Source organism: Gambusia affinis, linkage group LG18, assembly GCF_019740435.1.
Source record: "Gambusia affinis linkage group LG18, SWU_Gaff_1.0, whole genome shotgun sequence".
In the NCBI taxonomy this organism is placed as follows: Eukaryota; Metazoa; Chordata; class Actinopteri; order Cyprinodontiformes; family Poeciliidae; genus Gambusia; species Gambusia affinis.
In genome coordinates, this window is record NC_057885.1 from 19,985,453 (window position 1) to 20,000,919 (window position 15,467).

General features: G+C 40.7%; 1 long non-coding RNA gene across 1 annotated transcript; it reads right to left on the minus strand.

Moving 5' to 3' along the window:
- Positions 1-7,807: 7,807 nt before the first annotated feature.
- On the minus strand, positions 7,808-12,149 carry LOC122820609. Its single transcript, XR_006368842.1, has 5 exons — positions 11,879-12,149; positions 10,172-10,814; positions 9,913-10,064; positions 9,606-9,698; positions 7,808-9,417 (listed from the first exon to the last, which is right to left on the minus strand). It is a non-coding gene; the product is annotated as an uncharacterized LOC122820609 (long non-coding RNA).
- Positions 12,150-15,467: the final 3,318 nt, after the last annotated feature.

Here is a 15,467-nt window from a genome sequence, read left to right on the forward strand (position 1 = left end):
GATGGCAATCGAAACCACCCCGCTTCCGGTTCCTCTCCGCGTCACCGCCCTGGATGGTAAGGCTCTGCCCCAGATAACCCACAAAACTAAGCCTCTGCAATTGGTCATTTCGGGTAACCACAGTGAACTAATTTCCTTCTTCGTCTTCCCGTCAGCAACCGCTACTATTGTCCTGGGGTTCGAGTGGCTTCAGAAACATAACCCTTATATAAACTGGGCAGATTCGCATATCGAATCCTGGTCTCTCCGTTGTCACTCGGATTGTCTCCGCTCTGCAGTGCCTCCAAGTTCACCACCGGCAGTTACACAGGAGGTTGACCCTCCCGATTTGTCCCTAATCCCTGCGGAATATCAAGATTTAGCACCCGTTTTCAGTAAGGCTAAAGCGCTTTCACTTCCCCCCCATCGACCATACGACTGCGCTATAGAGCTCCTCCCCGGAGCTCCATTACCCTCCAGCCGCCTCTATAATATCTCCCGTCTCGAACGAGAAGCCATGGAGACTTACATTAAGGACTCCTTGGCTGCAGGCATCATTCGCCCCTCATCCTCTCCTTTGGGAGCTGGATTTTTTTTCGTGGGAAAGAAGGATGGATCATTAAGGCCCTGCATTGATTACCGGGGGTTGAACCAGATTTCAGTAAAAAACAAATATCCATTACCTCTTCTGTCATCCGCTCTAGAACCTGTTCACGGCGCCACGGTTTTTTCTAAACTCGACCTACGGAATGCTTATCACCTGCTGCGCATCCGCCAGGGGGACGAATGGAAAACCGCTTTCAAGACCCCTTTAGGGCACTTCGAGTATTTAGTTATGCCTTTTGGTTTATCCAACGCCCCAGCGTTTTTTCAGGCTCTAGTTAATGATGTTCTCCGAGATTTTCTTAACATTTTCGTCTTTGTTTATCTCGATGATATTCTCATTTTTTCCAAGAACATTGCAGAACACAAGAAGCATGTCCGTATGGTTCTTCAACGCCTTTTAGAAAATAAACTTTTTGTTAAGGCCGAAAAGTGCGAGTTCAACCAAACATCAGTGACGTTTCTTGGATTCATACTCGAGGGCGGGCAGATAAGGCCAACAACGGAAAAGATCAAAGCGGTGTTGGAATGGCCAGAGCCGCAGACCCGCAAACAGTTACAGAGGTTCTTGGGCTTTGCTAATTTCTATAGACGCGTTTTATCCGAAACTACAGCCAAACAGCCTTGCCCTCACAGCTCTCACTTCCACCAAAACGCCGTTCGAATGGACACCGAGGCTGAAAAGGCTTTTCTCCACCTCAAATCACTTTTCGCTCAGGCTCCGGTTCTCATTCAACCCGATTCTGCTAAACAGTTTATTGTGGAGGTGGGCGCCTCTGAAAGCAGGAGTTGGAGCCGTACTTTCTCAATTCTCCAATGTTGACAACAAGACTCACCCGATGCATTTTTTTCTCGCAGACTTTCTCCTGCTGAACGAAACTACGATGTGGGTGATCGTGAGTTGCTAGCCATCAAGTTGGCGCTAGAGGAGTGGCGGCATTGGCTGGAGGGAGCAGAACACCCAGTACTAGTCTGGACTGATCATAAAAACTTGGCTTACCTCCAGTCCGCTAAACGACTCAATCCCCGTCAGTCTCGCTGGTCGTTGTTCTTTTCTAGGTTTAACCTGTCAATTTCTTTTCGCCCCGGTTCCAGAAATATTAAACCAGATGCGCTGTCCAGGTTGTACTCTCCTGACGACTCTGGTAAGACTCCCTCCACCATTCTTCCACCCAGCTGCACTGTTGCCTCTGTTACCTGGGAGATGGAAGATATAATTCGTCACGCCCAGCAAACCGAACCTGATCCCGGCACTGGTCCCGCTAATCGCACCTTCGTTCCCACTTCTATCCGTGCCCGCCTCATCCATTGGTTACATACTGCAAAGTTTGCCGCTCACCCCGGGATCAGTCGTACCACAGCTCTCTTAAATCGTCGCTTCTGGTGGCCTTCTTTACACAAGGATGTTAGGGAATACGTCCTCGCCTGTCCCATCTGTGCCAGAAATAAGCCCACTCATCAACCGCCAGCCGGTCTTCTCCAACCTTTACCCACCCCAGGACGCCCTTGGTCGCACATCGCCGTAGATTTTGTCACCGGACTTCCAGTCTCCAGAGGTATGACCACCATTCTCACTGTGATAGATCGTTTTTCTAAATCCTGCCATCTCATCCCTCTCAGAAAACTCCCACGGCTTTCCAGACGGCACAACTTCTTGTTAAACATGTATTCCGACTCCACGGCATTCCTCGGGAGATCCTATCAGATCGTGGCCCCCAGTTCACGTCACAGGTTTGGAGACACTTCTGCTCAGCACTTAATGCTAAACCCACCTTAACTTCTGGATATCATCCCCAATCTAATGGGCAGACTGAGAGGATGAACCAAGAGCTCGAATCAACCCTGAGGTGCCTAACATCCACCAATCCATCTGACTGGAGCCAGTTCCTGCCCTGGGTTGAATACGCCCACAACACGCACGTATCTACAGCCACGGGCTTCTCGCCCTTTGAGGCCGCTTTAGGTTACCAACCTCCTCTCTTCCAGGCTGATGAGGGGGAGATAGCTGTCACCTCTGTTCAACATCACATCCGCCGCTGTAAAAAGATCTGGCAGATGACCATTTCCGCTTTGAATCGCACCGCAGAACAAAATCGCCGCTTCGCCGACCGGAGGAGAGTTCCCGCCCCTCATTACAGCCCCGGACAAAAGGTTTGGCTCTCCACTCGTGACATTCCTTTGAAGGCAATGTCTAAGAAACTCTCCCCCAGGTACATCGGCCCATATGAGATTGACTCTGTAATCAGTCCCACAGCTGTCCGTCTTCGCCTGCCTTCCTCCATGCGTGTTCACCCCACATTCCACGTTTCCCAAGTTAAACCAGTTCGGACCAGTGCCTTTTGCCCCCCTCCCGACTCCCCCCCCCCCTCCCGAGATGTGGATGGGCACCCTGCCTACACTGTCCGGGTCGTGGACTCCCGTCGGCGAGGTCGTGGGTGGCAGTACCTCGTCGACTGGGAGGGCTATGGCCCGGAGGACCGTTCTTGGGTGCCGGGTTCGTTCATCCTGGATCCGGCTCTGATCACCGAGTACCGGTCTTCCTTGCCTTCTGGTCGGTTTGGGCCGCCGGGTGGCGGCCGTTAGGGGGGGGGTACTGTTGGATGCTGGAGTTTTTGCACTCGTGGGGAGCTGTTTTTCCACCAGGGGAGCCACGAGACGGCATCTACAGGAGGGCGTTTCCACGCACCTGTGCGTTATCAGCCCCATCTGCAACAGCTTAAGAGGAGCGGCTGACCGTTTCTCCGCGCCGGAGTGTTTTACCTGTTTGGTACCCTGAGCCCCTCTGAGTTTTTTGATCTCTGAGAGTTTATCCAAAATATCTCCTAACTTGATTCGTTTTTCTCCTCTGATCATCCCATAGAAATCCCCTCGTGGAGCTTGATCGACGACGGCCCGACTGTCTGCCCGCCCTCCGACGCGCCTCCCTTGGCACCGGCCGAGGCTTTTAGCCATCAGGACCCAGACTCCAGCGTCCAACCTTTTCCCTCCCTGTCTGGCTGACCTCATCTCATTCAGTAAGCCCGTTCCGTTACTCCTCCTCCAATAATCAGATAACCCGCTTACCTGTCATCTCCCCAGTCCTCAGATCGCTGGCGTTCCGGATCCAGTAGGATAAGAGACAACTCATTTTCGATCTGTTCAACAATAAAACTTATTAATCTGATTCCTCACCTCCTGTTTGTGTTCTGCATGTGGGTTAGACGATTAACGTCCAACATGACACAAAGTATCTTTTCTTCCTTTTTCTTGCAAATTTTTTACTTTTTAAGCTCAGAAATTTCCAAGTTTTTTTCTATACAATTTTAATCTGAAAATTTCTGAGTTCCTTGATAGACGTTAACTTCTTTACTTTTTTGTTTTTCTACTTACAACGGCCCAAATACACCTTTGTAGAAATAAGTTTAACACATGACATTTCTAAAAAATGAATTTATTATAAAACATTAAAGCAGAATCGATTGAAGATTTAAATGCAGAAAGCAGCTTAAAACCACAGAGAATCGGTGGATTTGTAGCAGGAAGAATAGAAATCTTTTGATTTTCCACTCATCCATCATCTTATCTCTACTTTTCCTCTCCTGAAATCCCTCCACCATCTTTCCTTTGCTTCATTTTTCACCTCAGCAGCCACATTTACCTTTTTGTGTTGTTGTTGTTTGGTTTCTAATGCTTGCCCCTCTTTCCCAGGCTTCCTCAGAAATCCTCCTCTCTGCTCCGTCAGGACGGTTAAGTCCGTTCCCTCCATTCACTTCTCCTTTATCTTTGCTCTTCAGAGCTGCTTCTTCCTCGTGGGGTCGGGGATGGGATCCCTCCTCTCTCATCTGCAGCAGCGGGGAGCCTTTCAGATTAGCTGCAGACTCTGAGGTTCCCATCGCGTGCCACACACATTCAGCCATTTAACTGGAGCAGCATCTGCTTTCAGCACACCCATCTGAGCACTGGGGAAGCCTTTATATTCACCACTCAGCTGATTGCAGAGCCACATGTCCCGTCACTGCATACTGTGGATATTTGAGATAAAGTTCTTCCTTTGAATTAACTTTTTTTTTTTTGTGACCTTCTGATGTTTGGTTACTGGTCTGGGTTTAAATACTCGTTTATAATCATTATTAAAGTGTTAATTAGGCTGAAATCCTTTTTTTAAATTATTTTTGTGCCACTTTACAATAAGATATGTTATTAATTCATCTGTAAACACTTTATAAAATACATAATTAAGGGCAAGAAGGAGACAAAATCTATCAGTTTCCTGCCAAATAGTGAACTAAATTTGTTGACATATGTATATTTTTGTTATGCTAAACATTTTAGACTACCTTTTTAGAAGACAGTCTCCTTCTCACACTTAATTAATACAAAATAAAAAGTTATTAATGATTTATAACATGTTTATAGCTGATTGGATAGCATATCTAAGCTATTTATTAGCCATCTATAATTGGTATTATGGAACCACTTTACAATAAGGATCCTCTTGTAAATGTCCAGTAAATAGTTCATAGATATATTAATTAATTTCTAAATGCTTTATAAATCATGAATAAGTGTTTAGTATGCATTTATTAAGGATGAGAAGGAAAAAAATCTTACCATTTCTAGCCAAATTGTGACCTAAGTCGCAATTGGTCACAATTAAGATCTATATCTAGATAAGATATATCTTATCTAGATATACTAGGCTAGAAATTTTAGACTACCTTGTTAACAGATAGTATCTTTCTCACACTTAATTCATGAATAATAAACAGTTATTAATGATTTATAAAGTGTTTATAGATGAATGAATAGCGTATCTGTAAACGTTTTACTAGCCATATATAAAGGCAGCTATATTGTAAAGTGGTAACATTATTATTAGTCGATTTTTATTTTTTATTTTTTTTGGCGTAGTTGTTCATGCTACTAATTACATGCAATCACAATCTGACTTCATACAAACAATTTGTGACCCCAAAGCGAGCCACATGTGCAGAAGAAGAACGTTTCTGAAATAATAATGGATGCCGCCATCTGTTGATTAATTTTAAAGTTTAATCAGCAATAGAAGTTAAAAGTATCGTCAAGAAAGTTTTATTACGATGAAGGAAGTTGATATAGACAAAAACACTAATAGCGATTTCCTTTAGTGGAGCATTTACTGCAACTTCTGCAGAGAAGTTTGTCTGGATGTTAATCAGGACTGGGAGTGGTGGGTTTGTGATGTGATGCTCTGCAGTGACTCAAACTTCTTCAATAATTTTATTATTATAAATATACATTGAGACAACATAAGAACAAACCTGTTGGATTAGTTTTATTCTCAAAGTTCTTCAGGAGTTTCCATCCAAGTAATTATCTGCTTATTACAGGAAGTAAAGAGGCTGTTATTTAAAGGCACATTCCCACAGATGCAGAGTAATTAGCAAACCAATCTAGGGTTTCTTTTAGAGATGATTATGTTAGTAATGATAATTGTCTTATTCCTGGTGGAACCGGCTAAACTGAAATAATGACTTTCGTTGGGAAATAAAACATTGTGATGAGCCACAGCGCTGCGTGTGAAATCAGCACTTTGCCTCTAATAAACGCGGAGGCGCAAACACCAGTGTGAGCTGAGCTGTCCTGCAGGCACGACTATGTGTTCCTCTGCACACTCCATTATGAATAATAAGCAGAAAAGAGACACAATTTTACAGGTTATTAGGCAGGCTCATCCTTGCCTGACATTTTGCTGGGTGTAATCCGTTTTGATGTATTTAATTCGCGCGCCGTTCGCGTTTCAGTTGTGTTTGTTGCTGCTCGCTGCGAGCGAAAAAACGAATGGAGACGCAGCAAAACAAGTGAGGGTGGATCAACATAATTAGAGCGGAGGGGGCTCCTGTGGGAAGTTAATCCAGGTGGCAGACATCTCCACAATCTCTGTCACGGGGAACGTCTATGTTCCAGATGGATGGCATTCATCCTAAAGCAATTGTTTGCTCATCGTGTGTAGAGCAAAATCATTAGATTAGGTGATTAGAAACCCTAATGTTCGCTTGTGGATAAAATGAATCCGAATGAGAATTAAAGTGAAAGTGCAGAATGAGCACATAAAGGCTTTCTGGGGAACCAAGTGAGAGGATAAGCAGTGGGATGACGTTAAAGTGAATATTTGAACAATTCAGTACATTTCAGACACACAGCAGGCTGCAGAGAATGAGGACTTTCTCAGGTTTAAAGAGCCTCTTTGTTGGGTCTAGTGCCATCTAGTGGGCTGAGTTAGAAACTTCCAATTATGAAGAATTCTCAGTTAAAATGTAAGTATTATGTAAAAATTGTTTTTTTTAGCTTTATGTCATGTTATGATGTTTTTCTCTCATCTCAAACATACCTGGAGTGTTGCTTTGATTATTTCGTGAATGTTTGAGAAATACTTTAATCTCCACGGCAACCATTCAGCTATAAAAAAAATGCCTAGTTGGATCCTTCAAGGAATAGCTCCTCCTCTGAGCTGGAATTTCCACGTTTTAGAGCTTCTGCCTCACAGAGCATCCCTACATCACTCAGCTCCTTCAGACTAGCCAGTAGCAATTAGCAAACACCTCCTAAGCCCATTATCCGAGCTGCTTCTCAGTGCAACGCTGGTAAAGAAAAAACAAAAAACAAACAAAAAAAAACACATTGTTAAAGGGTTAATAGAGGAGTCATGTTGTTATGACTTTCTGAAGACTGAAGGCGGAGTTTCAGAAAGAGCAGGAGCTTCTTAAAGAGACAGAGACCCAATTTCAAGGCACTTAATCAGGATGTAAAATTTCTTTTTCAGATCTTGGCATGATGTGTTTGTTTTTGAGATCTCATCATGCTGTCAGATTAGTTCTGTTTTAGTAATTTTTTGATTTTAGGTTTGGCAGCTTTCAAAATTTGTAAGTGCAGTAATTTTATGATTTCACAATTGAGGTAATAACTTTATTTATATATATATATATATATATATATATATATATATATATATATGTATATATATATATATATATATATATACATATATATATATATATATATATATATATATATGTATATATATATATATATATATATATATATAAATATATAGATATATATATATATATATATATATATATATATAAATTCCCTTCTCACCCACCGCGGGTGGTGATTCTTCTTCCTCTTAGCTCGGGTCCTCTACCAGAGGCCTGGGAGCTTGAGGGTTCTGCGCAGTATCTTGGCTGTGCCTACACTGAAAAAAGTAACCTATAGAATTTACCTAATAAATGTGAGGTAACAATTTGCATCTACTCTGTTGGGGTAGATTCAATTCCATATATTGAGTATAAATTAACTGAACAAAAAATATATGAAATACTTAAAGAAATTGGGTAAAATTTACCTCATATTTATGTATATATTCAACAGCTACTTACTCAGTTAAATTAGGTAAAACTATTTCTTGTTTGCTAGTAGGTAATACCTGATAATTACAAATCAAAGTTAATTAAAATCAGTTAATAACCATTACTTATTCAGAGAAGGTAAGATGTACCCCCAAAAAAGACATTCAAATCATACACCTTCTCAATGTTTTTAATACATAAAGTCATCAAAAACAAAAACACAGAATAAACTGCAGCACAACAGTGTCACACAACATTTCAAATAATGAACCTGTGTTATAATATAACAACTTCAAACGCTGTTTCAGTAATGTTGGGCAATAAAACATATCCTTGTTTTAGGACATCCAGACTGCTCAATAATAAAGGAGTAGATCAGAGAAAAGGAGAAGTGAGGTGATCAGAGCAGAGGTGCAAGGGATGTCCAATCACATGAAGATTTTCTTGTATCTAAACTCTTACTTGTGTTTCTTCAGCCTCACACAACAGTGACTGAGCAAATCTGCAATCTGCAGGTGTATTTATACACAACAAATAACTGAACTGCCTTGTTTATATGCAGCAATACACTAAATTATCCAAAAATGAATAAAGTGCAGTACACAGCTTCACACAACATTTCAATGAATAAACCCGTTTTATAACTCACTAAGCTAATGGCTTCAAATGTTCTTTCTGGATAATTGGTCAATGCAAACAACACTTTCAGAGGCCCCTTACTCTATTTTAAAAGCCATAAAACCCACACACAAACTCTACAAGATTGTTTCTGTGTGTACAGTATCAAACATCTGGATAAAGACAGATCAGAAAATCAACATTCTTTAGTTTCTGCGCTTGCTCTCACTCTCAGAGACAGGATGAGAATAAAAGAAACAAACAAATGGGGAGGGAAAGAGGGTGAGTTCAAAATTCTTCAGGATTCAGTCAGTGGTATTGACCAGACCGGCCAGTTTCTATTGCTTTTCCATTTCTGTCAATGTGGAGAAATCAGAGAACAATGGAGTGGGCTGAGAGAGGCTGCAACATACTTGTGTATCCATCTGTACATATATTTCTGTGTCTGTGTGTGGAGCAGAGGAGGGAAGAGAACAAAAATATAAAACTATACTCCATTAAAACTCTCTGTCCAGACAAAAGTTCCTCGTGGAACAAGAGGGGAAATGTATGTCTATTGCATGAGCTTGTTTTTGAGGCTGTGGTCCTTCTTCAGTAGTTTTTCCCCATCAAGTTCCAAAAAGAGTTTTTGAAAAGCTTCAAATGTGTTCTTGAGCTGCTTTGGATAGTCAAGGTTGAGGGCATATATCAGTCCCATCAGCAGTACACATGCCTTTGTTCGCCTTCCACATCCTTCCATGACTTGGTTTCCCTCAATCACAATCAACACATCTGATGGATCCTCCTCAGCCATGATGTTGTGCATCACGATCACCTTCATTATTTTGTCTGTGTAGTCCTCACATTCCTACATGTTAAAAAGAAAGAAACAAAAAAGATACACATTTTTAATTTTATTGAAGATGCTGTTTCAATACATTTCAACTTATCTAAAGGAGAGCAGAGGGGAGTGATCAGAAGATAATAGGAAAAGGGGAGAAAGAGGAAAGGAGAGGATCCCTTGAGTTAATCAATCATCTGTTATCAATGACATACCTGGCAGTCATGGAAAAGATCTTCTTGTCTTTCACCAAGGTAGTTAATGAGGCAGCAGACAACTGCATCCCTTTTTTCCTCAATGCTCTGTGTCTGTAGGGAGATACAATGTAGCAAAAAGAGTTAGTGGAGAGTGGGGAGAGAATTGCATACACTAAGACCGAATTGCTTAAAAACCAAAGGGTAGTTTAAGTTGGTAAGGAGCTCAACTTTGTGCACAACAAAGCAATTCTTTACAAATTAATTCACTTTTAATTCACGTATATCAATAATGACATATTTGTGAAAAAAAAGTAAAATAACATACGTCATTTAAAGTGTCCAACAGAGGGTGCATCTTGGAACCAGCAGCCCCTCCTTTAGCATAAGCTGCATAAGACCTGGTGTGTACTCATCAAGCTTTAGCATGAATGTCTCCTCCAAAGAAACTGTCGTGATACGTCTGAACTCTTCCTTGATCTAGGAAATAAAAGGACAAAAATAAAATTTTAAATGACAGACCAGATCTCATAGTAATCACATACATTTTTCTTGATGGGAAGGAAAAATTATAAATACATTCTCACCTGAGCTTCAATGAATAATGCTGGCCACCTTTCTTTAAACATTTCTTGCATTATTGCTGATTTAACGCTGGCATTCATGAAGTGTCTTCCAGTGGCATGATATGAGTTGTTTGCCTCTGCAAGGATTAGTTGTATGTCTCTGGAAAACTCAGGTACTTGAAATGGCACTGGCCATGCAGGAAGGCGACATGAATCAGGCAGAATAATGGTGTCGCTGGAACCTGACGATGTGGAGTCGGACACCTGTGAGGATGCATCATGATCTTCAGGGCAGATGTTTGTTTCAGGAGTACTTGCAGGATGGCTGCTCACAGAACTCAAAGAGCTCAATGTAGATGATGGTCCTGATTCAAATATTGGGTGTAGGTCAAGGGTGATGTTAGGCTCTTTTAGGATCATTTTAACAGTGGCCTTGTCATACAAGTCAGCAGTTGAGGTGACACTGAAAAACTGATTGTCAAAGTCTTTGTCTTGGTATAGTAGTCCATATTCCCCATGCAATTGGAAAGTTTTAGTAATTATGGAAACAAGATCGTCTACTGTATTGGGAATTCCTGTTGGAAGTGTCAACTTCTTAATGCTGTGTTCTTGTAAAATGACTCTTAACTGGACTGCCATTGCTGTTTGATGTGTGCTTCCTCAGCTGTAGAGACAGAGAAAGAAAATAAGTTGAGACAGGTTGTTAATAGTTTATCAGATTATTTGAATAGGTTTGCTTCAATATTCTTCTGCCAAAGAAATAAAAGGAGATTTAGTTCAGTAGAGATTTGAATAAGTAATCTTTGATTGTCATTATTATAGATGTCATATTTATAGATGTAATATGCTTCATAAACAATATTACAAGATTCTGAAAACATTTATAATATAAAATCAATTCTAAAATGTTTTACTTGAACACACAATTCCTTTAAAAAATTTTGGTGCAGCAACAGTGGGTGTTTACACACATAAAGGTGGGATACAGTGGTACTTTGTTTTCATTTTACACCATGTTTGTTTCCACTCTGGTCCACATCCAGCACGCTGGATGAGCGTCCAGTTTCCATGACGACTGACCGGAAAAGACGTGCGACACGTCATATTTACATGAGTCTTTAGAGTCCCGATTGTAAAAATAAAACTCTAAGAAGTAACGCTAAACTTTAACAACAGAGACACAAGTACACATGCATGCAGGTAATATGGAGAGCGAATTATTATGTTTTTAAACAGACCGCGGCGGAGACCGACTCTAGCAGCCATGTTGAGGGAGCTAACGGAGCTAACGGGTAAACAACAACTGGCTGTGTCTCGGTGCAGCGTGATGTGGGAGCAGAGACCTGCAGATACTTAATGACCATTATACCTTACCCACACTCGGCAAAAGCTGAACTATCCCCTCTACAGTCTATGTGTTGCCTAAACATCCGCCCATTCAATATATTACAAAAAACTGGCGTTGACTATAACCTTAAAACCAGCGGTCAGACACAGTCATGCATGCTGGCTAATCTTGTAAAAAGCACACCGCGAACACATTTCATTGCAACGTACCTGCAGTTGTCCAGACAGTTAACAGCCATGATGGCGCCAGGGACAGATTCAAACTTTGATTTCAAGTAATGGCATGTTACACAGATGCACATCGAATATAAGTGAAGTGTAATATCTCATCATTTCAAATATTACAATTTGCCTTCGCGGTATTATTCAAAAATAGCTTACCTTCAGCTCAAGGTTCGTTGGTAGAGGATGCAGAGTTTCCTGTCCCGCTCATTCAAAAACGCGGTTTGACGCATGCGCAACGTTGGAGCACCGGACTTAAGATTCGGGGGTATATTTTACTGTATTTTCCTATGTAGTGGTTTTTAATGTTAACGAATGGGTAGCATGTGTAGAATTTACCCATTATTTTGTAATTCCTTGGCTGACTGAAAAAATTAATTAAATTTCATATGATTTGTATAGATCATATTTACCACTCTCCAAAATCACTTTTTTCAGTGTAGGACTGCACATTTCTGGACTGAGATGTCTGATGTTGTTCCTGGGATCTGTTGTAGCCACTGTTCCAGTTTGGGGGTGACTGCCCCGAGGGTCCCGATGACCACAGGCACCACTGTGGTCTTCACCTTCCAGGCCCTCTCCAGTTCCTCCCTTAGGCCCTGGTATTTCTCTAGTTTTTCATGCTCCTTTTTCCTGATGTTGCAGTCACTTGGTATTGCCACATCCACCACAACGGCTTTCCTCTGTTGTTTATCCACCACGACTATGTCTGGTTGGTTCGCCCTCACCATTTATATATATATATATATATATATATATATATATATATATATATATATATATATATATATATATATATATATATATATCGTATATATATATTAATGTAGGACCAAGTTGGTTTGGGAAGGTTTTTTCCCTTATTCAGTTAAATCATCAGTTGAAAAGGTTTTATTGTACTTACGAAGATAATCTTTGTGTGAGAGATTCTGAGTTTATTAGTCTGAAAACACTTGAATATGCTTTTCCTGTTTATGTGTATTATAATTCACAGGTATCCCGCCCATTTGTTTTGTTTATTATAATAAGTTAATTCTTCATTGCAGTTTGTTCATTTCTTCAGAACTTGGTTTTGTGTCTGTCTCCTGCCTTGACTCTTGGTTTTCATATTTCCTATATGTCATTGAATGCGACTGTTTACATGTGTTCCTCGAACGTGCCTTTTTGCGAGGCAGTGCACTGCTTCGTTCTGCTGAGGAGCCTTAGGCACCGACTGTGACAAGCTGAGTTTTTGTGTAAAGGTAAATAAAACCTTTTTTATTCGCAAAAAACAACTCCGGACCTCATCTGTGCCTGATCCCAGCAACATTTGTCTGTTTATAACATTTGCTTAATGATGTGATCTTAAAAGGTAAAAGAAACACACAGACATGTAAATGTTTAAGATGGAAAATACTTTTTTTGCTAAAAGGTGTACTATATATAAAAGTCAAGCCAAAAAGACATTTCTTGGCTGTGAGGCTGAATTATGTCTTACTTTTGTATATCCACAAATGGAGAATCAGGTAAGAAATTCTCTGCTTTTGTCTCATAAATGGTTTCCCATACAGTCCGACCCAGAAATGCTCCACTTCCAGGTATCTGCTCCTTTCCTTTTCACCACAATTATTTAAAATGATTTCTATTTCATCTTTTTTTTTTTTCCGCTTTCCACATCTGTAGGAAATACAGTCTCTGTGTGTGCAAGACAGCATTGATTTAAAGGACAGAATAACTTCATGCTGCTGTTGTCCTTGAGTAACACTAAAAAGATTATGAAGTTTTACAAGACTGAAACTTAAGAGCGGCAGCTGTAGAAAACTGTAAAAATGTAATTTTACAACACAGCAGAGGGCCGCAGCGAGGAACTTCAGAGTGTTTCACAAGTTCATGACTATTTTCCTGCAGTCCAAAACGAGGTTTCTTTAGCTGAATTTAAATATTGTTTCAGCTGCATTTAGGAAGCGCTACTCAACAGAAAACTTCAACAAAGATTCAGTTTTCGAGCAACTAAAGAGCTTATTAAGTTCAAATCGAGTGTAAGGACTTGAGGGAGGAAGAGGGAAGCGGGTCTGTTATGCTAGCTTGACTTTGACAACCGTAACACGTAGGTGGACTGTGAAATTCTGTGTTTCTGTTAAAGTTAAATAAAACAAAATGCTGACCTAAACACAAACAGATCATCAGTAGAGCAGATGTTTAAATTACCTAATCAACCACAGCTGTGTTCAGGCGATCACTTATTATACTGTAACCTTTGGATTCTTTTTTTTTGTGAGTCGTTGTCAGCTGGTTGCTATGGCGATGAGTCAGCGTGTAGCTGATACAGAGAGTGAGAAAAAAGGAACACGAGTGGTTTTAAGGTATTCTTCAACGGTTTTATCTGCGCTATTTTTCCCCTTTTGCTGCGGCACGCTGCACTAAATCCACAAAACATCTCCAGGTTTCATTTAGATAACGGAGTTGTTTTACACTCCAGCCTTCTGCTTATGCCTGAAATTTCTGGATGTAAACAATAACATGCAATGCATCTATAGTTGCAACGTAACATTATGTGCGTAAGATCCCATCTTGCGCGCAAAAAACTGCTGGATGACGATGAGTACCATTGGTTTTAGCTGTCAAGTTGTCAGCATAACTGTTAATTGTACGAGTGATGTACAAAAGAAAAAGGGATGCAGTGTTTTGTAACTAATTGTCAACATTTTGGCAACTAGATAACAATGTCCGATGGGATTACATTCCTCAGGTCATTAACAAAAATAACGCGAGAGGGAAGTCGGTCAGCTACGCTAGCCTGACTTTGAGAATATTAATATGTTTAGTGCTGCAGAATTTGGTGAGTTTTGGTTCAGTTAAAAAAAAGGTGCGCTACAAACCAATTCATTACAGCAGGTGTATAAATTAGTTAATCTACCACCGTTGTGTTCAGATGATTACTTAGTAATAATTGCACAATAAATAAAAACACGTAAAACCTGAAAACATTCTGCTGTAATGGGTTGAATGTTCTGTTCTTCTTTCTCTGGGGAAATGTTTGTGTTTCTTTTGGTGTTGAATCCTGATACACCAGAGGAGCCATTGTCAGTCAGTTGCTATGGTAACAGGTCTACGTGTAGCGTAGGCGACACAGAGAGAGAGAAATAGTAAGAATACCAGTGGTTTTGAGTTAAACTTCAATGGTTTTTCTGCGTTATTTTTCCCTCTTCTGTGGCACACTGAACTGAATTAATAATACCTACATGTCCAGGTTTCATTTAGTAAACGGAGTTGGTCTACCGAGGCAGCACAGCTATGGATGGCTAGTAAGAGAATCGCCATGCGTGAAATCTCCAGATTTAAACAACAGCATGCAATGTGCAAAACTGGGTGGCAAAAAAAAAACAGTAGCTTTGCTTTGAAAAAAAAGAAAATTAAGTTCCTTTCAAGTAAAATATGCATGTGTAACCAACAGTGTTGGATTTGCCTGTCTTTATTTTACATGTTCTTCTACTACACTACAAATTGCTTCTTTTTCGCTTCTTCCATCTGGCTGTCTGAGCAAAGCAAAACCAAACAAGAGATCAGCAGGCTGGATTTACCGATGCATGCATTGTTAAGATGTTGCTCTGATGCTTTTCTTAAGCAGGAAGAATAAAAACATCCCCATTTTCAGCCTCCCTCTGCGTATACGATAGCGATGAGCATCCCGTTGAGTTTTCCCTTTTTCAAGCAAATAAGAAAGAAAAGTAGTTGTACCCTGAAGAAGCCCCTATTTGTATTCCTCTCT